A 27,949-nucleotide genomic window follows, 5' to 3' on the forward strand; every position below is an offset into this window, starting at 1 on the left:
TACAGAACATACCCTTTAATATCCAATAATGAAAAGAAAAAAAGTAAATGACAGTTACATAAAGGGAAGAGTATCAAAAACACTCACTATGGATCTTAGGCAGGAAAAAGCATATGATATCAATTATTAGATAAGAGATACAATATTTTTCCATAAAAGTCCCACATCACCAGTAAATCTGTGGAAGAAATAGACTGATACACTGAATATGAGATTAGCTGGATACTTAGTTTCTTATCAGCAGACAACTTTAGGGATATAATTCTGCTTTGGAAAGTCCAGCATAAAACAACAAGGTCAGGAATGAATAAAGATAACCAATCCAGAGTAAGGCAGAAAAACAAACTAAATATTAATTTCCAATTATACAATGACAGAATTACATAAGAAAATAGGCAATGAGTTCAAATCAGCAGCTAATACATTAAACATCAGCGCAGCAATTTCCTCAAGGCTCATCCCTATTTCTCAGTGTATATCGTGGGATTAAACATTGGGGTGACAATAGCATAGAAAACAGAGAGGAACTTGTCTGTTCTGGAAGAATGTTTGGATTTGGGTCATAAATATGTACATTGAGATTGTGGACCCAAAGAATAAAGCCACAATTGTGAAGTGAGATGAACAGGTGAAGAAGGCTTTGGCTCATCCTGTTGCCAATGGCAACTTCAGAACGTGGAGATGATTTCACTGTAGGAGCCAAGTATCAACCAAAAAGAGATCATAACAAACAGCACAGCAACTGTAAAGACCAACATCCCATTCAGAAAAGTGTCCCCACAAGCCAGCTTGAGTATTGGTGGGACGTCACAGAAGAAGTGATTAATTTGGGTGCTTCTACAAAAGTGCAGAGAGAAAATCTGGCACGCCTGCCCTATCTCAGCTGGAACTCCAGTGACCCAGCGGACAGCCACCAGCTGGACACAGACCTTGTGGTTCTCGGCTAGAGGATAGCGCAGAGGGTCACAAATGGCCACATAATGGTCATAGGCCAGAGCTGTAAGAAGGAGGCACTCTCTGTTTCCAAGCATAAGGACAAAACTCATTTGTGTCATGCAAACAATGTTTCTTTTCTGGATCCAAAGAGTTATAGGAAGAGTAACAGAAACATAGCAGATTTCCAAGTAGGAAATATTACATTGGAAAAAATACATGGGAGTCTGGAGAGCCTGGTCGACCCTGGTTATGACAATAATGCTGTTTCCCATCAGAATTATCACATAGACAAAGAACAGTATCTCAAAAAGAACCATTCGGAGATGGGAAGATCAGAAAATCCCAAAAGAACAAATTCCATCACTGAGGTGAGATTTACATCTGCTGGGTTTTTTTGGTGTTCCATCTGTGAAAATAGTGAAATTAGCCATTTACCATTTTTGGCCTGTTTTCTAATTCTGTAGATTAAAGGGATCTGGAGGAATAGGCACACAAGATTTCTGTTCTCCATTAATTTCCAGCATTTTATCTCCTGGGCTCAAAGAACACAACCGAGGTCTAATGGAGAATGTATGCTAAATTCTAAGTATATCAACATATTTAATATCTAATACTAGATTTGAGTTTGAAAGTAAGTGCTGTGTTTGAGAATTATGCATTTTTATTTTTTCTCTTTGTGCAGAGCAAAATTAGTCTGCTGTAGTCCTCATATTAACAAGCAGAATCCTGTGGCAGAAACATTTTTCTATCACATTTTCTTGGTCATATGTCACCACCAAATTTTGAGTTGTATTTTTTGCTAATTTCTTGACTCTTCCATGAAATCGTCACAAGTCCAAGGCCTGCCTTCCTTTCATACGGCCCAGCTGTAGCAATGACTACTTGTGCAGGCACTTTATTTGAAACCATTCTGGTTGCATTTATCTGTCAAAATAAAATAAACATCATTGTCATCAGGCATTATAATGCAAGATCTTTTATTTGTCTTGCCTGAATATACAGCAGATATTTGGTAAATGTTTTTTAACCTGTTATTTAATTAATAATGACAAATTTGAAAGAATTACGCTGATGTTATAATTTCTGAAACTCTGTCTAGTAAATGTATCCTCAAATCCCTCACTTCTTGCCACTGGTCATTTTCATTAAAAAAGTCTCATTTTAATAATATATCTGAGATAAAACGCATAGAAATCAAAATTTAAAGCCATAAATTATTATAAAATATGATCATTAAACAGTTGTCAAAGATATCAAAAACAGAATATATATTTTAGCTAGAGAGTATGTGAGCAAGTATATTTTGGTCATCAGTAATTAATGAGACATACAGAGACTCAGTAACTTTCTCATTTATTGAGATACAGTTGGACAATATAAGAATTTACACAAGAAAGAAAATTAACATATTATAGCATTAAATAATATCTGGGAAAACAGAAGACAAAAATGACTTTAATTGAGCTACCATTGTGTTACTCAAGTGTTGCAATAACATTTTCTCATTTATTCTAAAATATTCTTCTTGAATTAGTGTTAATGTCTTGATGCTATATTATAGACGAAAAAACAGAGATTCAAATACTTACATGATTAAACTTTAAAAAATGTTCTATTTGGGCATCTAAATTCGTGAGCATTCTGGGGAGAGTAACTGATACAAAGCAGATTTCCAAGAGGGAAAAATTGCCAAGGAAAAAAATACACGGGGGTCTGGAGGGCAGGGTCCAGTATTGTGATTAAAAACATGGTGCCATTGCCCATCAGGATAATGATATAGATGACTAAGAACAATTCAAAAAAAAAACTGCTGGAAATGGGGAACGTTAGCTAAGCCCAAGAGAACAAATTCCATCACTTTAGTTAGATTTTCTTCTGGTGGTTTCCCCTGGTATTTCATCTGTGGAAAGGGGAAATTTATCATGTGCTTTTCACCTTTCCTTCCTTGACATTGCCTATTCTCCAAACTGTATCAGGATGTCCAGACTGACTTTCATAATCATTGCAAGTGTTTCTAATTTAAGAATGTTACTACTTATGTGTTTCCCACTTGCTCAGTTCAGATCCTATGGGTTATCACTGTAAAAGTTGCCCTGAAATTTAACTTGGGGTCGTTCCATATCCTTTATGAATACAGCCCAGGATACACATCTATACCCTCCTTGCACAGCCTCTGGAACAACTGTGGAGACAGACCCAGAGCTTTGCCATGTGCTCTTCCATTTAATTAACTGCACTTCTTGACAATCCTATTGTACTTGTCTATCCATTTTCTCATTGAGTGGCACTATAAAGAGTCTTTTCACATACATTTTCAACTACCTATTTCAATCTTTCATTTCTCTTTGATCACTTGTTGATCTGGAGTACAAATGTCTTTATTATTCAGTTCGTATTATAAAACAGTTTAAAAAATAGTAGAGTTGTTATTGTGCTCATGGGAATTAAACAAATATGTTTTGGTCGGGTACTAAGTGGAAAACATAAGAGGATTTTATTCCAAAAAATTAACTTGAGAGCATTGATTCAGACAGAAACATTAAGAGTGGTTAAGCCTTGGAAAAGGGCAGCATGCAGTGTGTCCATCCCTCATGTGCAGGTGTGCAGGCAGGGGAGGGGAGGGGCTCGCTGCTTAGTTTTACCCTGTGTGCTGCGCACGCCTCCACTATCTTCGTTGTTTCTCAAATGACGACTTTTCCATAACCCTTTCTAATCTCACTGCTCTTTAGAGATAAGGATATTGAGACTCACTAATTTGAGTAGTTTGATAATTCGACCAAATTTCACGTAGGTTTGTGATTGCAAGCCAGTGCCTTTTTCTTTTTTTAGGTTTGAATCCCATTTCCTTGGTTTGTTATTCATGTGACATTAAGCAATTATATAAACTTTCTAATTTTTATTTCCCCATTTGTGAGAATTGAATGAGATAACATTGATGATATTATCACCTACCAAATTTAAACTGATTACTTATTAGGATTATGTAACTATAGTTATGTTTTTTGTCTGTACTCTCCAGGGTTATAGCACATTGCTTAGCAAATTCTATTCAATAGAGTTATCAAGTCACCTTGTTAGTGATGACTTTTTTCCATTCTTCCCTTTCACCTGGGCTGGGACTAGAATGAGGAGGATGAGACAGAGAGAGCACAGTTTAAGAGGCACTCACTAATGCTCCCACTGATCCTGCATGTGCACAGCTCTTCACGGGAGTGCCTCCTTCAATATTTCACCCTAAGCATCTCTTGGCTGGTCACTAGCGCAAGCCTGTCTTCCGTCTTTCCATCCTGGTGGGATTGGACACATTCCCCCCAATTTAGCATCAGTATAAATTTATGAGTAAGGACCAAAGCCCTCTCCAGGTGGATAGAATTTAGTTATTGCCCCAACATCTGTTAGCTGTGTGATCTCAAGCAAGTTACTCAATCTCCCAGTACCATAATTCTCTCAGCTAAAAGGGAGCCAGCTGTTGTTCCAACACTTAAGGGTTATGTGAATGAAATCACTTAATATACGTAAAACAACTTGAAGAAGCCCTGGCATTTATAAAAGTCTGTATAAGTGCTAGTTATTATTGTTATAATTAAAAACTAAGTTGTATTCTTCTGAATTTTACTCTGAGTTCGACACAACTTGAAAAAATTATCTGTAATTAACTTTTCTTTGTATCACAAGATTATTGTGGGAATCGAGTGAGATTTTAAAGCAATTATAAAATGCTATAAAAACCCCAAACAATTTGACTCTCAAGTTGCAAATTCTCCATGAATTCCCTGTCAATATTGTTTTTGTAGTATTATCTTTACTATGCAGACTCTACCATCTATGGTATGTGTCACTTTTCAGGGCTTAGTGTTGTAATTTGGCAAACTCCTTTTGTTTGCCTTTTCTTTTACTGACACAAAATTATCTGAGAGGTAAGCACGGTAACTACTTTCCTACTTAGGATCAATATAGGTCGCAGAAAATTACAGTACACCTAATACGGTGCTCAGAATTTGATTCTGCAGTGAATTAAGGCACTAGACTCTATTTAAATGAAATCATCACTCTTAAAAGGGAGAAAGAAATAACACAGGAGAAAACAAAGAATATCCAGTTTTCATGTATCACTTTTAAGAATGGCAATATTTAATTTTACTGGAATAAAATGACTTCAGGGCTAAATAAAATATAATTTCTAACTGTACAAACCCAAAGTTTCTTTTTTTTTTGAAAGATTGGCTCTGAGCTAACATCCTTTGCCAATCTTCCTCTTCATTCTAGTTCTTCTGTGTGGGATGCCACCACAGCATGGCTTGATGAGTGACGCGTAGGTCCACGCCCAGGATTCAAACTGGCAAACCTTGGGCTGCAAAGTGGAGTGCAAAGCACCAAGCCCTGAAACCTGAAGTTTTAATACTTAAATTATCAGTGTATAGCATGAAACACAGAAGATTTGTGTGTGCTATTCTCAACAGAGAACAAAGTAGAAAGAGCAAATAGTTACTCTGTGTGCCCCCACAAAATTATCTACATTAGTCTTTTTTATTGTAAATGTTTAAGTACTTGTTAATCAAGGAAAATACAATTTAATGTTTTAGTATTGCTATTTTTATGTTTTATTTATTTATGTTTTAAATTGGGGTTATTTCAGGACCTACTTCTTGGTCATGTGTTTTTTTTTCTTCTTCTCCCCAAACCCCCCAGTACATAGTTGTATATTTTAGTTGTGTGTCCTTCTAGTTGTGGCATGTGGGACGCCGCTTCAGCGTGGATTGATGAGTGGTGCCAGGTCTGTGCCAAGGATCCGAAACGGTGAAACCCTGGGCCACCAAAGTGGAGTGTGCAAACTTAACCACCCAGCCACAAAGCCAGCCCCTGACATTGCTATTTTTGAACTCAAGCCTCCATTCCCTGGAAATATCTAAATGATTGAGAGAATGTGTGACAATATTCTAAATCCATTTAATATTGATCGTATCATCATCTCTACCTACTTCAGTTATGTTTGCGTATTTGATATTAATTAGTAACAAACTCTATAATTAATTTTTAAAACAATAGTGAACTGGGAACGCCTTCATTATTTTACGTATCTTTAATTTTTAAAAGATTTCTTTTTCTTTAAAATAAATGCTCCTTAGAGTCTCCAAAAGTTGTAATTTTACTAACTAGATTGTTTTATTTTGTCTCATTAAAATATCATCAAGACTAAAATTAATAAAAAATGCTTATTTGTTACCAAGTCTTGGTTCAAAATGAAGTTTATCTCTGTTATTATTTACCCTACTTACAAAAATATATCAGTTATTCAAGTTTTCAGTATTTCAAAGTGATTTAATACCATTATTTGATATTATTGTTTAAATATGTTATATTTAATTGAATCAAAAATATATAGGATCTACTTTAATATGACACATTTACTATTAGATATTAAATATTAAACTTTAAAATTAAAAAATTATGAACTAAAGCTTATAACAGTATAAAAGAGTTCATATCTACCATTCCTATTTGGGATGATGCTGACTTTCCCTCTGAAGAGGGTTTAAATATTTATGTTACCTTTGGTGAAATCACTTATTTCATCAAAGACATTTAACTTATCTTTAAAATATTATATTCTTTCCAAAAATAAAATGTGCCTTAAATAAAATATAGTTGTCTCTACCCCATGGGATTTCTTCAACCAGACACATTGACATTTCTAATTAAAATCATCATTTCACACTCTATGGTTTGTTTTATTTTACGTTTCCGAGATAGCTCTCACTCTACACAGAATTTTCTCTTCAGTTTCTCCTTGGAATAGAGTGCACAGTGCATGTTACCTCTCAGACACGAATAGAGGGGTGAGCGATATCATTTCAGCCTATCCAAAACTGACATATATTCAGATCGTACTCTACTATGAACACTCCATATTGAGAATGTGTTTCCATGACACTGAGCTCCCATCACACTTTACTGCACACGTTTTTCTTATATTTTCCTCTAATTTCCATAGTCAGGGTTCTGTCTGTGCAATAGCTGTAAATGCCTTGATGATAAATAATATTTTAACCTATAAATCTTATATTTTGTTGATTTCTTCATGGGCCCCAGCACAACCTGAGAGCTATCTGTTGGATCTATTACAACTAGTTTAAAAATTAATTTTGGAACCGATATTACTGTTAATAGGGGGAAATTCTTCTTTTAAAAGTAGCATTTTGTAATCTTTCCACAACTTCATTTCCAATGTGAACCCACCTGTAAGCAGAAGTATTACCAAACTTCACGTAGGATAAAATGAAATACTTGCATTTACCAATGGAGATAGTGGGCAAGACACCAGGAAAATACTCTGTGTCTTCTAGACTTCAATTCTGGGAAAGAAAATTATTTCCAACACTTAAATTTTTTAATAATCTTGGCTTGGAACCAATTCTTCATGTCAAAAATAGGATTTGTGGGGCCAGCCCTGTGGCACAGCAGTTAAGTTTGCACGTTCCGTTTCTCAGCAGCCCGGGGTTCACCAATCCAGATCCCAGGTGCGGACATGGCACCATTTGGCAAAAGCTATGCTGTGGTATGTGTCCCACATATAAAGCAAAGGAAGAAGGGCACGGATGTTAGCTCAGGGCCAGTCTTCCTCAGCAAAAAGAGGAGGATTGCCAGCAGTTAGCTCAGGAATAATCTCCCTCAAAAAAAAAAATAAGATTTTCGTCTTGTTATTTAGTAAATAGTGGATTCTAAGGGTTTATGTTATGAAGAGAAAATATTTTCAAACAGAGGGAACTCCTGTAGTATTGTGACAACAAAGAGTGATTAGGAAATTTAATATAAAGTGTCAGGGGCCATGTGCCAGAGATCATGGGGGACAAACAAGGAGCTGATGGTGACAGATGCTGCACATGGGAGCCCAATGTGACAGAGCACAGCAAGGGAGTGAGACACCAGCCAGGCCTCAGCTACTGCAGATGAACATCCAAGAAGGAGCTATGCTGAAAAGGACTTCTGAAACCCCATAATTGGCATAGGGTAGTATTATGCATGAATAGGAGAATCATCTGATGCCATAAAAAAGGATATCAAGAAAAAATAGTCTAATACAAATAAGAATTTACTATATGATTAAAATAGCATACCAGAGTGATGTCACTGTCATGGTGGCATGAGTTCTCTGGCGATCTCTCCCCTCCACCATACAACAAAAAAGACATTCATACTCCAACAGAGAACATCCACACAACACAAAAGACATCTGAGAGACCAACGCAGCCACACGTCAGAGGGTGGAGAGGCTGGAGACTCCTCAGAGAGGGTGGAACAGGGTAAGAGAAAACTGCGCTCCCTCCCCAAAAGACTGTGATCTGGGACTGCACCTGGCCTCTGAAAGGGAATGAAGGAGGAGGGAGCACCTGTTAACAGGAACCTCAAAGATCCCCAAGGTCCCTCACAGCCTGGGGGAAAGATGCTTACTGAGGTGAAAGCTATTGCAGGGGTGACTTCATCAAGCCACACCCCAGGAGAGCAGATACTGAGGGCAGAGTGAGTAAGCCCACAAGCCACACCCCAGGAGGGCAGATAGTGAGGGCAGAGTGAGCAAGCCCACAAGCCACACCCCAGGAGGGCAGATAGTGAGGGCAGAGTGAGCAAGCCCACAAGCCACACCCCAGGAGGGCAGATAGTGAGGGCAGAGTGAGTAAGCTCACAAGCCACACGCCAGGAGGGCAGATAGTGAGGGCAGAGTGAGCAAGCCCACAAGCCACACCCCAGGAGGGCAGATAGTGAGGGCAGAGTGAGCAAGCCCACAAGCCACACCCCAGGAGGGCAGATAGTGAGGGCAGAGTGAGTAAGCTCACAAGCCACACCCAAGGAGAGCCGATAGTGAGGGCAGAGTGAGTAAGCCCACAAGCCACACCCCAGGAGGGCAGATAGTGAGGGCAGAGTGAGTAAGCTCACAAGCCACACCCAAGGAGAGCCAATAGTGAGGGCAGAGTGAGTAAGCCACACCCCAGGAGGGCAGACAGTGAGGGCAGAGTGAGTAAGCCCACAAGCCACACCCCAGGAGGGCAGATAGTGAGGGCAGAGTGAGCAAGCCCACAAGCCACACCCCAGGAGGGCAGATAGTGAGGGCAGAGTGAGTAAGCCACAAGCCACACCCCAGGAGGGCAGACAGTGAGGGCAGAGTGAGTAAAAGCCACACCCCAGGAGGGCAGATAGTGAGGGCAGAGTGAGTAAGCCCACAAGCCACACCCCAGGAGGGCAGACAGTGAGGGCAGAGTGAGTAAGCCCACAAGCCACACCCCAGGAGGGCAGACAGTGAGGGCAGAGTGAGTAAGCCCACAAGCCACACCCCAGGAGGGCAGACAGTGAGGGCAGAGTGAGTAAGCCCACAAGCCACACCCCAGGAGGGCAGACAGTGAGGGCAGAGTGAGTAAGCTCACAAGCCACACCCCAGGAGGGCAGATAGTGAGGGCAGAGTGAGCAAGCCCACAAGCCACACCCCAGGAGGGCAGATAGTGAGGGCAGAGTGAGCAAGCCCACAAGCCACACCCCAGGAGGGCAGATAGTGAGGGCAGAGTGAGTAAGCTCACAAGCCACACCCAAGGAGAGCCGATAGTGAGGGCAGAGTGAGTAAGCCCACAAGCCACACCCCAGGAGGGCAGATAGTGAGGGCAGAGTGAGTAAGCTCACAAGCCACACCCAAGGAGAGCCAATAGTGAGGGCAGAGTGAGTAAGCCACACCCCAGGAGGGCAGACAGTGAGGGCAGAGTGAGTAAGCCCACAAGCCACACCCCAGGAGGGCAGACAGTGAGGGCAGAGTGAGCAAGCCCACAAGCCACACCCCAGGAGGGCAGATAGTGAGGGCAGAGTGAGTAAGCCACAAGCCACACCCCAGGAGGGCAGACAGTGAGGGCAGAGTGAGTAAAAGCCACACCCCAGGAGGGCAGATAGTGAGGGCAGAGTGAGTAAGCCCACAAGCCACACCCCAGGAGGGCAGACAGTGAGGGCAGAGTGAGTAAGCCCACAAGCCACACCCCAGGAGGGCAGACAGTGAGGGCAGAGTGAGTAAAAGCCACACCCCAGGAGGGCAGACAGTGAGGGCAGAGTGAGTAAGCCCACAAGCCACACCCCAGGAGGGCAGACAGTGAGGGCAGAGTGAGTAAAAGCCACACCCCAGGAGGGCAGACAGTGAGGGCAGAGTGAGTAAGCCCACAAGCCACACCCCAGGAGGGCAGATAGTGAGGGCAGAGTGAGTAAAAGCCACACCCCAGGAGGGCAGACAGTGAGGGCAGAGTGAGTAAGCCCACAAGCCACACCCCAGGAGGGCAGACAGTGAGGGCAGAGTGAGCAAGCCCAAAGCCACACCCCAGGAGGGCAGACAGTGAGGGCAGAGTGAGTAAGCCCACAAGCCACACCCCAGGAGGGCAGACAGTGAGGGCAGAGTGAGTAAGCCCACAAGCCACACCCCAGGAGGGCAGACAGTGAGGGCAGAGTGAGTAAGCCCAGGAGAGCACAGAAGACAGTGCCCTTCCCCTGCACCCACCCAGCACTGGCTCCAGCACCTGGGATCCTGGAGGAACACAGAGGACTCAGAATACACAGCTCTGAACCCACACCCAGTGATGATAGGTAGTAACAGCCATTAATAATACCAGGGTGCAGAAAAAGAGCCACATCTTTAGCAGTATCAAAAATTATATTAAATCTCCAGACCAGAAAGAAAATGACAAGGACCCAGAAATGAGTCCTGAAGACACAGAAATACATAATCTAAATGACAGAGAATTCAAAATAGCTATCATCAAAAAACAACCAGTTAAAAGACAATGTAGAGAAACAATTCAATGAGTTCAGGAGCTACTTCACAAAAGAGATTGAAACTATAAAGAAGAACCAATCAGAAATATCAGAGATAGAAGAAACAATTGATGAGGTAAAACAAAATATGGATTCCCTGAATGCTCGAGTGGACACCATAGAGGAGAAAATCAGGATAATCGAGGACAGATATATTGAAATGCTCCAGATAGAGGAGGCGAGAGAACTAAGACTCAAAAGAAAGGAAGAAGGTCTCCAAGAAATATCCAACTCAATTAGGAAATGCAACATAAGGATTATAGGTATTCCAGAGGGAAAAGAGAAGGAGAATGGAGCAGAAAGCTTGTTGAAAGAAATAATAGCAAAGAACTTCCCAAACCTGGTGAAGGAGATGGAAACCCATGTGGAAAATGATACCAGATCTTCTAAATATGTCAGTGTAAAAAGACCTACTGCAAGGTGTATAGTAGTCAAACTGGCAAAAGTGAATGACAAAGAAAAACTACTAAGGGCAGCAAAGCAGAAGAAAATAACTTACAAAGGAACGCCTGTCAGGCTTTCAGCAGATTTCTCTGCAGAAATCTTACAAGCTAGGAGAGACTGGAATGACATATTCAAATCTTTGAAGGACAAAAACTTTCAGCCAAGAATATTCTATCCAGCAGAAATATCCTTCAGATATGATGAAGAAATAAAAACTTTCCCAGATAAACAAAAGCTAAGGTAGTTCATAGGCATAAGACCCCCACACACAAACACAAGAAATCCTCAAGAAGGCCCTCATATCTGAAAAAAAAGGGGAGAAAGGAATTATAAAGCAGAGAGTAAGGAGATAAATACGTAGATAAGATCAGAAAATTGTAGCTATACATAAGAACAGGTTAGCAAATACTCAAGTATAACATTAAAGATAAAGGGAAGGAAAACACCAAAAACAAAGATAATCTTGTCATTTTAACCATAAATTCACAACACAAGATGGAATAATATGTGACAAAAACAACATAGGGGAGGAAGAGAAGAGAGACTGAATTGGTTTAATCTAAGGAAATAGGAGGCCATCAGAAAATGGACTATCTTACCTACGAGATTTTGCATACAAACCCCATGGTATCCACTAAACAAAAAAGCAGAATGGAGACACAAATAATATATAAGGAGAAAGCAAAGAAACCCAATATAAAAAACCACATAATTCAATTGGTAGACTGAAACATGTGGGATGAGAAACAAAGGAAATACAGGAGAGCTGGCAAACAGGTGATAAAATGGCAGCATTAAGCCCTCATATATCAATAATCACCCTAAATGTAAATGGATTGAATTCTCCAATAAAAAGACACAGAGTGGTGAGATGGATTAAAGAAGAAGACCCAACAATATGCTGCCTCCTGGAAACACATCTCAGCTCCAATGACAGACACAGGCTCAGAGTGAAGGGATGGAAGATAATACTCCAACCTATTGGCAAACAAAACAAAGCAGATGTCACAATACTTATATCAGACAAAGTAGACTTCAAGATAAGACAGGTAAAGAGAGACAAAGAGGGGCAATATATAATGATCAAAGGGACATCCCACCAAAAAGCCATAGCACTTATAAATACCTATGCACCAAACACAAGAGCACCAAAGTTCATAAAGATACTATTAACTAACCTAAAAGGAGATATTAATAACAACAAAATAATAGTAGGGGATCTCAACACCCCACTCACATCAATGGATAGATCATCCAGAAAGAAAATCTACAAGGAAACAGTGGAGCTAAATGAAAAGCTAGACCAGTTGGACCTACTAGACATGTATAGAACACTGCATCCAAAACCAGCAGAATACACATTCTTCTCAAGTGAGCATGAAACATTCTCAAGGATAGACCATATGTTGGGAAACAAGGCAAGCCTCAATAAATTTAAGAAGATTGAAATAATAACAAGCATCTTTTCCAATCACAATACTATGAAGCTAGAAATTAATTACAATAAAAAAGCTGAGAAAGGGACAAAGATGTGGAGACTAAACAACATACTATTGAACAACCAAAGGATCATTGAAGAAATTAAAGGAGAAATCAAAAAATATCTGGAGACTAATGAAAATGAAAACATACCATACCAAGTCATATGGGATGCAGCAAAGTGGTCCTAAGAGGGAAATTCATCATGATACAGGCTCACCTTAAGAAAGAAGAAAACTCCCAAATAAGCAATCTCAAACTATACCTAAATGAATTAGAAAAAGAAGAACAAACAAGGCCTAAAATCAACAAAGGAGAGAAATAATAAAAATCAGAGCAGAAATAAATGCAATTGAAAGGAAAAAAAAAAGGCAGTAGAAAAGATCAATGAAACAAGGAGCTGGTTCTTTGAGAAGGTAAACAAAATTGACAACCCCCTAGCCAGACTTATAAAGAAAAAAAGAGAAAGCTCAGATAAATAAAATTAGAAATGAAATAAGAGAAATAACAACAGATACCCCAGAAATACAAAGGATTATAAGAGAAAACTACAAAAAGCTATACGCCAACAAAAAGGACAATCTAGAAGAAATGGTAAATTCTTAGACTCTTACAAGCTCCTAAAGCTGAATCAAGAAGAAATAGATAACTGCAATGAGATGTCACCTTACACTAGTCAGAATGGCTATAACTACCAAGAAAAACACAACAAATGTTGGAGAGGATGTGGAGAAAAGGGAACGCTCATACGCTGCTGGTGGGAATGCAAACTGGTGCAGCCACTATGGAAGACAATGTGGAGATTCCTCAAAAAACCAAAAATAGATATACCATAAGACCCACCTATCCCACTACTGGGTATCTACCCAAACAACTTGAAATCCAAAGTAACGTATGCACCCCTATGTTCACTGCAGCATTATTCACAATAGCCAAGACATGGAAGCAACCCAAGTACCTATTGACCGATGATTGGATAAAGAAGATGTGGTATATATATATACAATGGAATACTACTCAGCCAGTAAAAAAGACAAAATCATCCCATTTGCAACAACATGGATGGACCTGGAGGGTATTATGCTAAGCAAAATAAACCAGACTGAGAAAGACAAACACCAGATGATTTCACTCATATGGGGAATATAAACAAGTACATGGACAAAGAAAACAGTTCAGTGGTTACCAGGAGAAGGGGGGTGGGGGGCACAGGGTGCGAAGGTGAGCACTTATATGGTGACAAATAAGTAAAAATGTACAACTGAAATTTCACATTCATGTAAACTATTATGAACTCAATTAAGAAAAAAACTTTGAGGAATTTCCCAAAGATCTGGAAGCAGCAGCATCCTTAACCTGTATTCATTTCTTGAATGTGTGTTATAGACATTCTGTCATAGCTGTAGTGAAAAGTTTGGATTCTCAAATGAAAATGTTACCAAACCACGAGTCCGAGGCTGGGCTAAGAGAAAACAGTTTTTATAGTATGTGAATGCTGTCTGTATCAAGTACAGTGTTTTAAAGAAGTTCTCTGAAAATGTTCCCAGAGACCTAGAAGCAAGAGTCTCTCTACCCTGTGTTCATACTTTCAATGTATGTTATAGAAAGTCTGTCCTAGTTGTAGCAAAAAGTTTGGAATCTCAAAGGAAAATGTTATCCAATGGCGAGTTATACTCTAGGCAAATAGAAAGTGTTTTTATAGAATGTCAGCGAGAAGTTGTCTCTATGCCATAAAGAGCAATGCTTGAAAAATGGTCTTTAAAGAGTTATGAAGGAGCTAGAAGAGCATTATGTCCCACTGTTGGGTCAAGGAATGGATATAGGAGATATTCTGTACTGGCTGAAGTCAAATGTTTGCTGTTGTTTTTAGGAAAATAGTATGCTGGAAGGTGATGTGCTCAATTCTTTGGATTAAAGGATCCCATTTCTTTAGCTAGCCTTTATCTACACAAAACAAGACAGACAAATCTGTGCACCTTAATATAATCGACAGCCACTGAGAGATGTTACTACATCCTGGCACCTTAATATATTGGCAGTAACTGAGAGATATTACTATGTCCTAGCCAAAAGAAGGCCCTGTGTACACCACCAACAATTTCTGTGGAACCTAGGACTAGAGATAAGAATTGAACCAGCAAACCCAAAAGAATGTGGACTGATTTCAAACGAAAGGAAAACTGCAACTGCTACCAACAGTTCTCAGCATGGAATCTGGGGGCTGATTCCAAAACAGAATCTAGGGATGGAATTAAGTGCTGGGGTTTTCCATTAAAAAAAAAATCAGCAATAAGACATCCTGGGAATTATGGTCTGAAAGGAAGACCCTGTAAATGAAAGCCAATTAGATTGGAAGCTTGAATGCAAAGAGAGGGTGGAGCTCAAACCAAGAGGAACTTACCAACAGCTCCTGGAAACAATAAGAAAGGCTGTGAACTTGATGTTGGCCCTGCTATCAGTTCCCCTACATTAAACCGAGCTCATGTGCAGTTAAAACCAAAGCACTCTTTCCCTGCTCACTCCCTGGCTCCCTGGCTCCAGAATCCACTATCCGCCATGGACAGGAGCAGCCATGTCACCCACCTGGATTCTTGATCATCTCTCCTCCTCCCTGCAAACAGCATCCCAAGGCTGACCACAGGCTGGTGGGAAAGCTCTGACCAGCAAGGCCACTGACTCCCCCGCCTCTCTACAAGCAGCCACACTCCTCACAAACTTTTAAAACCCCTGGCCTCCCATCTTTCAGGGAGATGAGATGAAACAAGGCACATTTGAGGGCTCACTCTTGTGTCCTTGCTGATGTCACCCAAAATAAAAACCCTTTCCTTGCCATAAGCTTGGTGTTCCAGTTTTTCTTTGGCCCCTCTTGTGTGGTAGGTAGGGAAACCATGTTTGTAGGTACTAACAAACTCAAAAGGGTTTAAAAGTACCATGACTGTGTTTCTTGTTGTCCCCAAATGTCATTGGAAGTTCACTTCAGATCCCACCACTGCCATCAATCTGTTAAAAAACAAAATTCAACTGAGTAAATTTTAAGATCTAATTGGTGAATTGGGCAGCCACTCATAGGGCAGCAGAGAGACACTGCAAGGGGTTACACAACATGGAAGGCTTTTACTGCAAGGAGGTCAGGACAAGGAAGCCATCAACAAGGAAAAAATGAAAGTTCATTGGAGGAGTAAAAATTTAGGTGGCATTGGCTACTCATTGGCTGAGCTGTGATGTTGGTTTGACCTTGGCTGAGCTGGGCTTATTCCTGGGCAAACAGGAAATCTCCCTTCCTCCATCTGAAGCAGTAAACTGGTTGCACTTCCTGTTTTGAGTGCAGGGAACATCTCTTGCTGTTGAGGGCTATAACTGACACTGTAATTAACTAACGCTATAATTGACCACCTTCCTGTTTGGGCTAATTGATGACCAGTGGTAGGGTATGAAAGCACCTTCCACAGGATGTTGAATCTTGTCAAATGCTTTCTCTACATCAATTGAGATGATCATGTGATTTTTATTCTTCATTTTGTTAATGTGGTGAATCAACATTGATTGATTTGCAGATGTTGAACCATCCCTGCATCCCTGGAATAGATGCCACTTGATTGTGGTGTGTGATCTTTTTAACATATTTTTGTATTCGATTTGCTAATATTTTGTTGAGGATTTTTGCATCTATGTTCATCAGTGATATTACCCTTTAACTTTCCTTTTTTGTGTTGTCCTTTCCCGGTTTTGGTATCAGGGTAATTTTAGCCTCATAAAATGAGTTAGGAAGCATCCCATCCTCTTCAATGTTTTGGAAGAGTTTGAAAAGGATAGGTATTAAAGCTTCTTTGAATCTTTGGTAGAATCCACCAGGGAAGCCATCTGGTCTTCAAATATTGTTTGGGGGAGGTTTTTTTTATTACTTTTACAATCTCTTTGCTTGTGATTGGTCTACTCAAATTTTCTATTTCTTCTTAATTCAGTTTTGAAAGGTTGCATGATTCTAAGAATTTATTAATTTCTTCTAGGTTATCCAATTTGTTGGTGCATAGCTTTTCATATTATTCCTTTATAATCCTTTGTATTTCTGTGTTGTTCATGGTAGTTTCTTCTCTTTCATTTCTGATTTTATTTATTTGAGTCTTCTCTCCTTCTTTCTTAGTGAGTGTGGCTAAGGGCTTATCAATTTTCTTTACCATTTCAAAGAACCACCTCTTAGTTTCATTGATCCTTTCTACTGTTTTTTTAGTCTCTATTTCATTTATTTCTTCTCTGATTTTTATTATTTTCTTCCTTCTACTGACTTTGGGCTTTGTTTGTTCTTCTTTTTCTAGTTCTTTTAGTTATACTGTTAGATTGTTTACTTGAGATTTTGCTTACTTCTTGAGGTAGGATTGCATCGCTATAAACTTGCCTCTTAGTACCACTTTTGTTGCATCCAGTAAGTTTTGGTATGTGGTATTTTCATTTTCATTTCTCTCTAGGTATTTTTTTAATTCTCCTTTGATTTCTTCATTGACACAATCATTGTTTAGTAGCATGTTGCTTAGTCTCCACATATTTGTGACTTTTCCAGCTTCCTTCTTGCAGTTGATTTCCAGTTTCACACCATTGTGGTCAGAAAAGATGCTTTACATGATTTCAGTCTTCTTAAACTTATTGAGGCTTGCTTTGTTTCCCAACATATGGTCTATCTTTTTTTTCTTTTCTTAAAGCTGTTTTTCTATTGGCACCTGGGCTAACAAGTGTTGCCAATCTTTTTTTTTCTGCTCTATCTCCCCAACAGCCCCCCCCCTCCCCATACACAGTTGTATATCTTAGTTGCAGGCCCTTCTAGTTGTGGGATGTGGGACACCGCCTCAATGTGGCCTGATGAGCAGTGCCATGTCCGTGCCCAGGATCCAAACCCTGGGCCGCCACAGCAGAATGCGCAAACTTAACCACACAGCCATGGAGCCAGCCCCTGGTATATCTTTGAGAATGTTCCATGTGCACTTGAGAAGAATGTATATTCTGCTGTTTTTGGATGGAATGTTCTCTATATATCTATTAAGTCCAGCTGGCCTAGTGTTGCATTTAAGGCCTTTGTTTTCTTGTTGACTTCCTTTATGGATGATCTATCCATTGATGTAAGTGGAATATTAAAGTCCCCTACTTATATAGTGTTGCTGTCAATTTCTCTCTTTAGGTCTGTTAAGAGTTGCTTTATATACTTTGGTGCTCCTGTGTTAGGTGCTTCTTGGTGGAAGTGTTATATTAAGTGTTTTGTCTTCTTGGTGGAATGTCCCTCTTATTATATAATGCTCCTCTTTGTCTCTTGCTCTTTTCTGTCTTGAAGTCTGTTTTGTCTGATATAAGTATGGCTACACCCACTTTCTTTTGGTTGCCATTTGCTTGGAGTATCATTTTCCATCCCTTCACTCCAAGCCTCTGTATTTAGAACTGAGATGTGTTTCCTGGAGGCAGCATAGTGTTGGGTCTTATTTTTTAATCCCTTCAGATACTCTGTATCTTTTGATTGATGAATTCAATTCATTTACATTTGGAGTGATTATTGACATATGAGGGCTTAATACTGCCATTTTATCTTTTGTTTTCTGATTGTTCTATATTTCCATTGTTTCTTTTTCCATGCCTGCCATTTTGGTTTGGTGGTTTTCTATGATGTTTTTCTCAGTTTTCTCTTTATGATTTGTGACTCTGCTCTGAATTTTTGTATTGTGGTTACCACGAGGTTTGTATAAAAGATCTCATAGGGGCCAGCCCCATGGCCGAGTGGTTAAGTTTGCGTGCTCTGCTGCAGTGGTCCAGGGTTCGGATCCTGGGCACAGACATGGCACCGCTCATCAGGCCACGTTGAGGCAGTGTCCCATATGCCACAACTAGAAGGACCTGCAACTAAGATATACAACTATGTACCAGGGGGGATTTGGGGAGATAAAGCAGGAAAAAAAAAAGATCTCATAGATTAAACGGTTCTTCTTCCGATAGCCTCTTATCTCCATTAGCCTATGAAGGTTCTGTCTTTTTCCTCTTCCCATGCTATGTTTTTGTTGTCACAAATTATTCTTTTTTGCATTGTAGTTTGTGACCAAATTGAAGTGTTTATAGTTATTTGATGGTTTCTTTACTTTATCCTTTATGTTACAATCGTTTACTAACCTATTCTGATATAGAGTTGCAATTTTCTCATTCTGTCAATTTACCACCTTGCTCAAAGCCTTGTAAAACTTTGCCTTTTTGTTTCAGGTAGGAGGGCTGCATTTTGCATTTCTTGTAAGGCAGGTCTAGTGGCAATGAACTCCCTCAGCTTTTGTTTGTTGGGAAAAGCTTTTACTTCTCCTTCATATCTAAAGGATAATCTTGCTGGATAGAATATTCCTAGCTGATAGTTTTTGTCTTTCAGTGTTTTCATTATGTCATTCCACTCTTCCCTAGTTTGTAGGGTTTCTGCTGAAAAATCCATTGAAAGCCACATGATGGCTATTTTTATGCCTTCCTTTTCCTAGTCATTGCTTTTTTGCCTTAAATTCTACTTTCTCTGGGTTTTTTAATATTTTCATTTACTTTACATATGTGCCTATCCCCTTATTTTATAACCATTTTGCATTAAGCATGTCTTATAAAAACATTCACCTTTACTATGATTATTAGTATGATTGAGCTACTGTAATCTTTTCTATTTTATGTATTTTTTGTCCCTCCTCATCATTGTCTTGTGTTTTTGCTACATTTTTCCTTGCTCTTTCTCCCTCTAGTTATTTGGAAATTTTCCTTTCAACTTTTATTCCACTATTGGATGGATATTCTTATTTTTAAAATCTCTTAAATTTATTAAAATCAATAAAACCATAGCTATTGGCATCCCCTGTGCTACATGAAAAATTTAACTTGGCTACTTTCCAGTTTTTGTCAAAGTAATTGTGATAAAAAAACCCGAGTTCATAATTATGAAATCTTTATCATATATAATTGTAAGGATTATTTTTATCTCTTTTCTCTTGATCAAAATTATTTAGTTTGTGTAGTTTTATTTAATTCTATACATTTAATTGTTCTTTGCCTTTTATTTTACACTTTACATTTTGAGTTCTTCATTTTGATTTATTTCTCAGTTAGCAGGAATATTTCCTAAAGTAACATTCTTTCAAAAAAGTTTTATGGACAAGCCCTCCCACACCCCAATGGAGCCCACTAACATCCTATACCACTTACCAATTTATTGTCTTTCAGCTCCAAATCCACCCTTCATAGATACCTGGAACATCTCTCCCTTGCCGGCTGGCACATGTTAAACTTTGTCAGTAGAACACACTGGAAGGACAAGAGGAAAAGAAACACTCTTCCTGGTTCCATTGTGCCTTTCTTTCTACTTGCTCCCAAGACTCTGAACTCCAGTGGAGCTCACTTCTAGCATGTTTCAGCAGCACTCCTGCTGGCATCTTCATGGCTAGTTCTGTGGGTGTCCCACTGGGTTTCCTGAGTTCAGCTGCATGGGTAGATTCCTGATGAAAAGCAGGGGTGACTCAGCAGGCTTCCTGAAAATGCCAGCATGTAGCATTCTCCAAGGGCAGCTTCCCAATGAGTTTTGCAGAGCCCTATTGGCTTCACCATGAATTGAGCAGCATCCTCCAAAGCAACTTCCTGGGGAATTTTGTAGGCACACAACAGGAGGCTTGAGGCTGGCAGCCCCAGCCAGCAGTTCCCTGCCCACCAGACTTGGCTCTCCGACTGTGGACCAGTTCTGTCCAGAGACAGTCCAGAGAACTTCTCTGCCATCTGGTGGGCTGCAATCACACCTTCCCCTACAAGGTCTGAAGCCCAGCCTTGTGGTGGTCCCCTCCCCTTCCAAGTGTGTTCTTTCTTTGTGTACTCTCCATCAGCCATAAGAGATTCTTTAACATTATTTTTTGTTCCCATTGTGTAGTCAATTCCCTGAAAATAGTTAATAATTCTTATATCAAACCTTCCCTGTTCAAATTACTGTGTGATTTCTCTCTCCTATATCAGAGGCAAGAGAAAACTGTGGAGCATTTTTTTCCTTCTCTACTCAGAATGGAAAGAACCAATGGAATCTTACTACTATTAACATCTCTGAATATTGCACTCATTTCTGGAATCTGCACAGAGCAGGAGTCCTGCAGAATTATGGCTTACTGGAAAGGTGCCAGGTAGGGCAGGGCAGTCAAACCAGTTGTAGAAAGTGCTGTCAGTATTCCATAAAAACCACGTCACTCCTGACTTCCACCCCTGTGTTAGTCGGTCCATGTTCTTCTAAGACCCCTTGGTTGGAGTCATACTCCTGTTTCCCTCTTTGGTGTCCCTCAGACCCTCCTTTAGCCACCCTCACTGCCATTGCTATGCCCAGGCCCTGAACACCTAGCCTAGGATAGTGGCTTCCCCTGGGAATGCTATTTCCCTTACTCCATAGGTTCCTTAGAACCAAGCTCACCTCCCTAGAAGCTTCACCCCCAGCTTGACTCAATATCTCCCATCTCCTATGATCTGTACAGATCTTAAAGCACTTTCCTAAGCCAGCTCTGCCATGCCTGGGCTGCCTTGATGAAACTTGGTTCAGATTAGCAGAGGAAAAGTACTTACTTTTACAGAAATGGTACCCTCTGTTTGTAAATGTGTATGACTAATTTTTTTTATCAGCCACTCAAGGACCCTCAATTACTGCCCAAAGCAGAGAGAACCATTTATAGCCAAGAAAGTCAGCTGCCACTCTCTGCTCATCCCATTCCCTCAGCAGGTAAAAATCAATTCACTGACCAACCCACCAGATTTCCACCTCTTACTATCACACTGAGAGTTTTCTGATGCTCACATCTCCTAGATAATAACAATCTCTAACATTTATTGAACACTTGCTATATACCAGGCATGGGACTAATTTTCTATGTTATATCATTTTATCCTCACAGCAACTTTATGCGGTAGGTACTTGGGCCAGGTTCCCTAAAAGCAGATTTCTGCACATGTGATCTATTGACGGAGAACCCTCAGGAGAAAAGAAAGAAAGCAAGACAGGGTAGGGAAGGAGCTAAGCAAACCTGTGGTCTTAGCTGTGGCCTAGCATTGGCCTGATCCCACAGGAAGCTTTGGGACATGGATTGCACCAGAGTTAATCCTATCTTGAGGTAAGGGGGGCTGGCCTTTCCTGCCCTGTGTCAGGTAATCATTGGCTGCAGGCTCCCAAACAAGGCAGCTTCCATTCAGCTGAGGGAATTCTCTGCTGAGGAAATAACTGTGAACTGTTAGCTCTAGTCCTTGCACAACCGAGGGGTGAGTGCACCAGCCTGGGAAAAGGGATATGGTTGGGCACAAAATGTCATTAACAGTATTTTTATTTCTACTATACAAACAGAATCATAATCTTTCACATTTGTAAATATTCTACAGATTTTGGAGTGTTTTCATATTCAGTACCTCATTCGATGTTGCAATAAGCTTGACAGGTGGGGATTATAATCCCACTATATGAACCAGGAGAGTGACAGGGTAGAAGACTTCCTCAAGATCACCCAGCCCACTAATATGCCTTTTCTGTTGGTAAATAGCATCTTCCCAGAAACATAGCAGCTGTTGCAGGTCCTAGTTCAGACTCTCCTCAGTGACGTGCGGGTTCTGACAGTAGGATCTTACAATCCTTTTAACTCAAACTAAGCCCTACACAGCCCTGAAGCTGGCAACCACTCCTTCTGATATTAAGTAAGAGAAAATATACCTCCTTACTGGCAGGGGCTCATGCTTTGCCTACCTGACACTTTGCTGTGCTCGCAAAGCTCTTGCAAAATTCCTTCATGGAAAGAGGCTGCTCCTGGGGCATAGCTCATCTTTTTCAGCAGCTCTCCTTAGCAAAGTTTCCTGAGAGGTGTACCAGCAGACTAGAGTCTGTCAGAGGAGACTGGGGTCCCAGGGCTGCCTGAGTGCAGCCTGCACCTGCCAGAAAGGGTGGCTGCATGGCAAGTCCCATGGCAGAAGGTTGGAGTTTCCCGGATCTTAGGGGAGGTATCATCCTCACCACCCTCTCAGGGTCCTGGGCTTCAGCTCCCAAGGTGCCTCTGGATCTATCAAATTCCCCTGAGCCATCCTTGGAATGAATGAGTATAACGAATTGCCTTAGACAAGCTCCCCCTCCTGCAATTCCCACCCCATCCTAGTTCCAAGTAATGCTTCACACCTAAGAGCTGATGGAGGTACAGCAGGAGTACACATAGGGTCCCCAGAAACATCACACGGTGGTGGGAAAGTGTGAGTTTAGGATCTCACTGACTCAGGTTCGAATCCCCCACTCCCCGCCTCCCTCCTGACTAGATATCTCAGTTAGGATGAGGTACAAATGAGGGTAACAGAAAACCCACAACAACAGTGGTTTTAACAAGGCAGAGGTTTGTTTTCCTCTCACATAAAAACCCAGAGGTAGGAGTCGGAGTCCAGTCTCCTTTCAGATCACTGTTCCGCTGTTCCTAGGGGGTGGCCCTCATCCTCATGGTTCGAGGTGGCCTTGGCCTAGCAAACAGCAATATGGAGGGAAGAACAAAAAAGAAGGAGCATAGAGCACAAATACAAGCTATAACTTAAGGAAGCTTCTTAGAAACTGCCACATCACAGTCCACTTACTTCTCATCAGCCAGAACTCAGTCACATGGCCACACCTAACCACACAGGAGATTGGGAAGTGTAGTCTTCATTCTAGGTAGCCATGTTTTCCAGCTAAAATGTCTCTATGATCAAGTAGTAGGAGTTATTGGGGAACCACCAGCAGCATCTACCACAGTAAGTGTGTGGTCTTGGGAGTCTCTTGACCTCTGCAGGCATGCAGATAATGCTATCTAGCACATGTAAATTGTTGTATTAACTGCAACCTCAAATGCAAATCATCTAGCCCAGAGCCTGGAACATACTATGCACAGCCTCCCTTTTTCCTCCTCCCTGTCTCCAGTGTTCTAGAATGTGCGGTGGTAGCTCTCATCCTCTCAAATTTGGCCAGAGCTCCTGCAGCCAGTGTCAGAGTACCGTCCCCAGCCAAACTCTCAGAATCAGCCTGAAACTTGTCAAGCCTTCTGAGCCAGACCTCGAAGTTCTAGAGTAAGCCATGGTGACTTATCTTATCTTCATGCCTACCACACTGGAATCTGTAAAAAGACTCTTCCTGCCTACCTCTCTGATACTGCTAGTAATTTTGTAAGAGAGAACCCATGCCCCAGGCCCTGGCTGGAGCCCCAGACCTGATTCTTGTCCTTGGGCTGCTGGCTAAAGCCCAGGAGAACCAGGACTTATTCAGACAAAGATCTCAGATGTGCAAAAGCCTGTGGACAAGCTGAGCCAACTCCACTGCAGAAGGCTCGCTGTGTACCAGGCAGGAACCAGCTCCTCACACACCTTGGTTTCAGATTCAAAAGGCTCCCAAAGGCAGAGAAAGTGACCCTTAACCAGAACCCCTGCCCCCTAAGTTTAGAATGTAACCCAAAGCAAGTGACCACAAGTAAAACATTTCTTTCAGCCTTCTCTTTCTTCTTTGAAATTCAAAGTTTACATTTTTCTAGTTTCCTTCAAAACACATCTCCCTAAATTTTTCTAGTAAAATTAACACTCCAGCAAGATATACCACATTATCCTTTAGCTTCACTTGTCCTCGGCCCAGTGTTCATACCCCTTGAAGTCACTGCATTATCCCCTTTCATTCCTGCCTAACCCTAGACTACACTATTATCCTGATTGAAAGATTTGGAAACTGAGTTTCAGAGAGGTTATGCAGATTGCCCAAGGTAACACAGAGAGTAACTGGTTGAATTAGGATTCATATTCCAGTTCATCTGGCTTCAAATCCTTATCCTGTAATCATCATTTTACAGTAAGTAGGGATTACCCATCACCTGCTGATGAAACCTGTTGCTAAGGGATCTTGGCCACACAGGGGAATTGGCAAGGAGGGGGCACCATAAAGGAAGACCTCTCCTAGGTGATAAGACCAAGTTCTGGGGACTGAATGCCATTAATTCCAGTAGTCACCACCAAATCAATGCAGCAAGATGCCTAGAGGCTGGAGAGGGCTATGACTAATAGCACAGGACCATCTTGGGACTTACCCAGACACTCCTTCTCATATTGCCCTGATCTCAAGGGCAGAGAACCAGGACCAGAGAGGAGGGGGAGAGGGCCCTGACTCCTGGCCAACAACTCCAAAAAGAAAAAGCTCCTTTGTGAGCTGCAGTGAGTTATTAGGATTCATTTCAGCCCGAAGTCCAGAGGTTTCCAGGAGAACTGAGCCCAAGGTAGCCAGGGCACAAGAAAAGCAGAACACAGTGTGTCAATCTAGGTGTTCTCTGGAAGAGGGAAAGAGCCTCTACTAGAGGCACAGGCAAGTGCCCCTTATAATCCCAGAGACGCTGAGTGTGCAGGAAGGGTGATCTAGGAGACTCCTGATAAGGAAGCAATAACCTAGGTCTGGGCACTCGCTCCCTGCCAGAGACGCTAGCTAGGCCTCAGCTTCAGGCATCCGCCAGCCTTCACCTTGAGGCCACTTACCCGCCATCTGTGAATTCGGTTCTTGTAGCAGGGAGGCGACTTCTTTGTAGTCTCATCTGACTCGTCTCTCCCATGAGTGGGAGCTCCCCAATGGGAGGGCCATTGCACACCCCTTTTCCTGGACCTCCGTTGCTACACCAGAACCTCTACCCACTAGGACTTACTCCACAGGGGCGGGCACTCGCCTTGCCCCACTGCATCTCTCTGACTGCCTATCTGTTGAGCATCAGCAATTCCTTTACTTCCCACGCTCACCAGGTGGGCCTAGAACATAGAAATGGCTCCTTGTTCTCCTCCACAGGAGATCTCCGTGTCACACAGCCACTAGAGGGTTGTTCACACCACAGGGTCTGAGGGGCTGGTGTTAGACAGGTCACGTGTGGCCCAATGGTGTCAGCAGTCCAGCATTAGGCACTGTCTGGCCAGGGAGAACAGTGTAAGGAGGAGGCCTTGGCCAATGGTGATGAGAAGACACAGCAACGTCTCCCTGTGGTGGCCCAGGTGGTCCTGGTGACAGTAAGTGGGCACGTCTGCCTCCTCATTGGTTCTGCATGAAGGAGGCCAATTCCGACCCTGCACCAACTTGCTGAGTAACTGTTAGTGCCTATAAGCGTAGGTTCTTTACCTGCTGCACAAGAGGGGCCACATGAAAACTGGAATGCCGGGCTGATAGCAAGAAGGGCTTTTATTTCAAGTGACATCAGCCGGGAGACGAGAGTGAGCCCTCAAATTCATCTCGTTTCATCTCATCTCCCTGAAAGATGGGAGGCCAGGAGTTTTAAAGGTTTGTGAGGAATGTGGCTTCTTGTAGCGGGTGGAGGGAGTCAGTGGCTTTGTTGGTCAGAGCTTTCCCACCAGCCTGCATTTGGCCTTGGGACACTGATTGCAGGGAGGAGGATGATAAGGGAATTTGTGGTGGGTGACCTTGGCTGTTTGTCTCCATGGCGGATAGTGGATTCTGGAGCCAGGGAGCCAGGGAGTGAGCAGGGAAAGAGTGCTTTGGTTTTAATTACATATGTTCTGGGTTTAACGTAGGGGAACTGACATCATGGCCAGCATCATTATCCTGGGAGAGTCATTTACGCTCTCAGGGCCTCATCTTTCCTTCCACACTACAGGGAGGTGAATCCTGCCTTTGAGAGAATGAGCAGAAGTAAATGACCCTGGTTCCCTGGGAGAAAAGGAGAGAGAGGGGAACACTGTTCTTATTCGTCTCTGTGTCCCCATCAGATCCAGTACCTGGAGGTGTTTTCTCAGTGTCTGTGCCATCATCCAACTTGGGATGAATGCCCAGGCTCACCAGCAGGGGGAGCCAGGTCTCTCTTTTGGTCCTTGAGCTGCCCCAGCTGGGAGCTGGGCTGGCAAGTGGGAAAGGCCTGTCTCAAAAGCTGTTGCTCCAGGCAAGGTGTGTCTTGCAGCCCAGAAAAGTCACCCAGTTCCCAGAGGTCTGAAATAGCTGACTGTGTTTATTTAAAGCCTGTCACCATTTTTCACCATCTGACTTTCCCTGAGTGTGTGTGTGGATGGAAATAGATGAATACAAAGGAGTATATGACTGTCTAAATGCAGGGAACACCTGTTTGTGCCTATGGGCTTTGTCCCGGGCAGTGGGAGGGCATCTCTGTCAGCCCATATCCTGGGCTCCAGGGAGAGGCCAGGCAAGACATTTCCTACGCTGGGGGAGGGTGGTGCTGGTGCTGCAGAGGGTCCAGAACCAGTTGCCTCGGTAGTTAGCCCAGAAAGGAGTCATCTATAGGTCTTGCACTGGAGAGGACCCATTCAAGTGGCCCAGAGAGAGCCCCTGGAGGCAGCCCTGGAGGGGTCTCCTGCAGCAACCCCACTCCCATACCCATGCTCCTGCTTTCCAGGTCAGTTGGGCCCAGGAGAGAGGAAGTCTCACTTGCTTCTCTGGCCAGAGGAAAGGGGCTACGGGGTTGCAGAACAGACTTTAGGTTCTTGGACAAGCAGGCAAGGCAAAACAAAATAAAACACAAAGCTCAGTGGGATCATCACCTTACCCAGAGGCAAGGAAGTACGCAAGACAAATCAGCCGGCCTGGGCTCTGCCACCTGCTGAGCACAGGAATGGACCCTGCCTGGGCCGGCCCATCTGAGGAGGGCAGGGGGGTACGCTCTGCCCCCGAGCTCCTGGCCTAAGAGGGAGATGCTTAGTCCATGGCTCTTCTTGCTTCCTGACTGCCCAGAGTCCCCTGCTTTTAAACATTTACTGAAGAGCCACCTCATGACCATCCTTCCCAAGTTGGGGGTGCAGACAGGGAGTTTACCGAGCAGGATGGGTGCTGGACAATCACCACAGGTGACAAGCCCTGAAAAAGCCTCCTGACTGGGGCAGATGCCAGAGATGGCCAGCGACAGGGGCCTGTCTCCCAGAGCCGGAAGGAAGTGATGCTCACACTGAGCCTTGAGGAAACAGAGACATTGTCTAGGCAGATGGCAGGAGCAAGGCCCCTCTGCAAATCCTGCCTGAGGGAATCAGGGCCAGTGGGCCTGGTAGGCTCACACAGTGGTGGTGATAACTCTGGGCAGACCATAAAGCACTTTAGTTTACTATTTCACATACCTTTATTCTGTGAGGTAGAGCAGAAAATAAAGCTCAGAGAAATTAAGTTACTTACCCCAGAATACACAGCAAGGATCTCTGATTCCACATCCCAAGTCTTAACTGGTTCTTTAGGTATCCTCTGCCCCTACGACCACCCCAACTCCCTGAGGCAGAACCTTGG

General features: G+C 42.3%; 1 pseudogene; it reads right to left on the bottom strand.

The window, feature by feature from the left end:
- Positions 1-27,949, bottom strand: LOC139081773 (olfactory receptor 10AG1-like; annotated as a pseudogene).

Source organism: Equus przewalskii, unplaced genomic scaffold, assembly GCF_037783145.1.
Source record: "Equus przewalskii isolate Varuska unplaced genomic scaffold, EquPr2 ChrUn-1, whole genome shotgun sequence".
Taxonomy (NCBI): domain Eukaryota; kingdom Metazoa; phylum Chordata; class Mammalia; order Perissodactyla; family Equidae; genus Equus; species Equus przewalskii.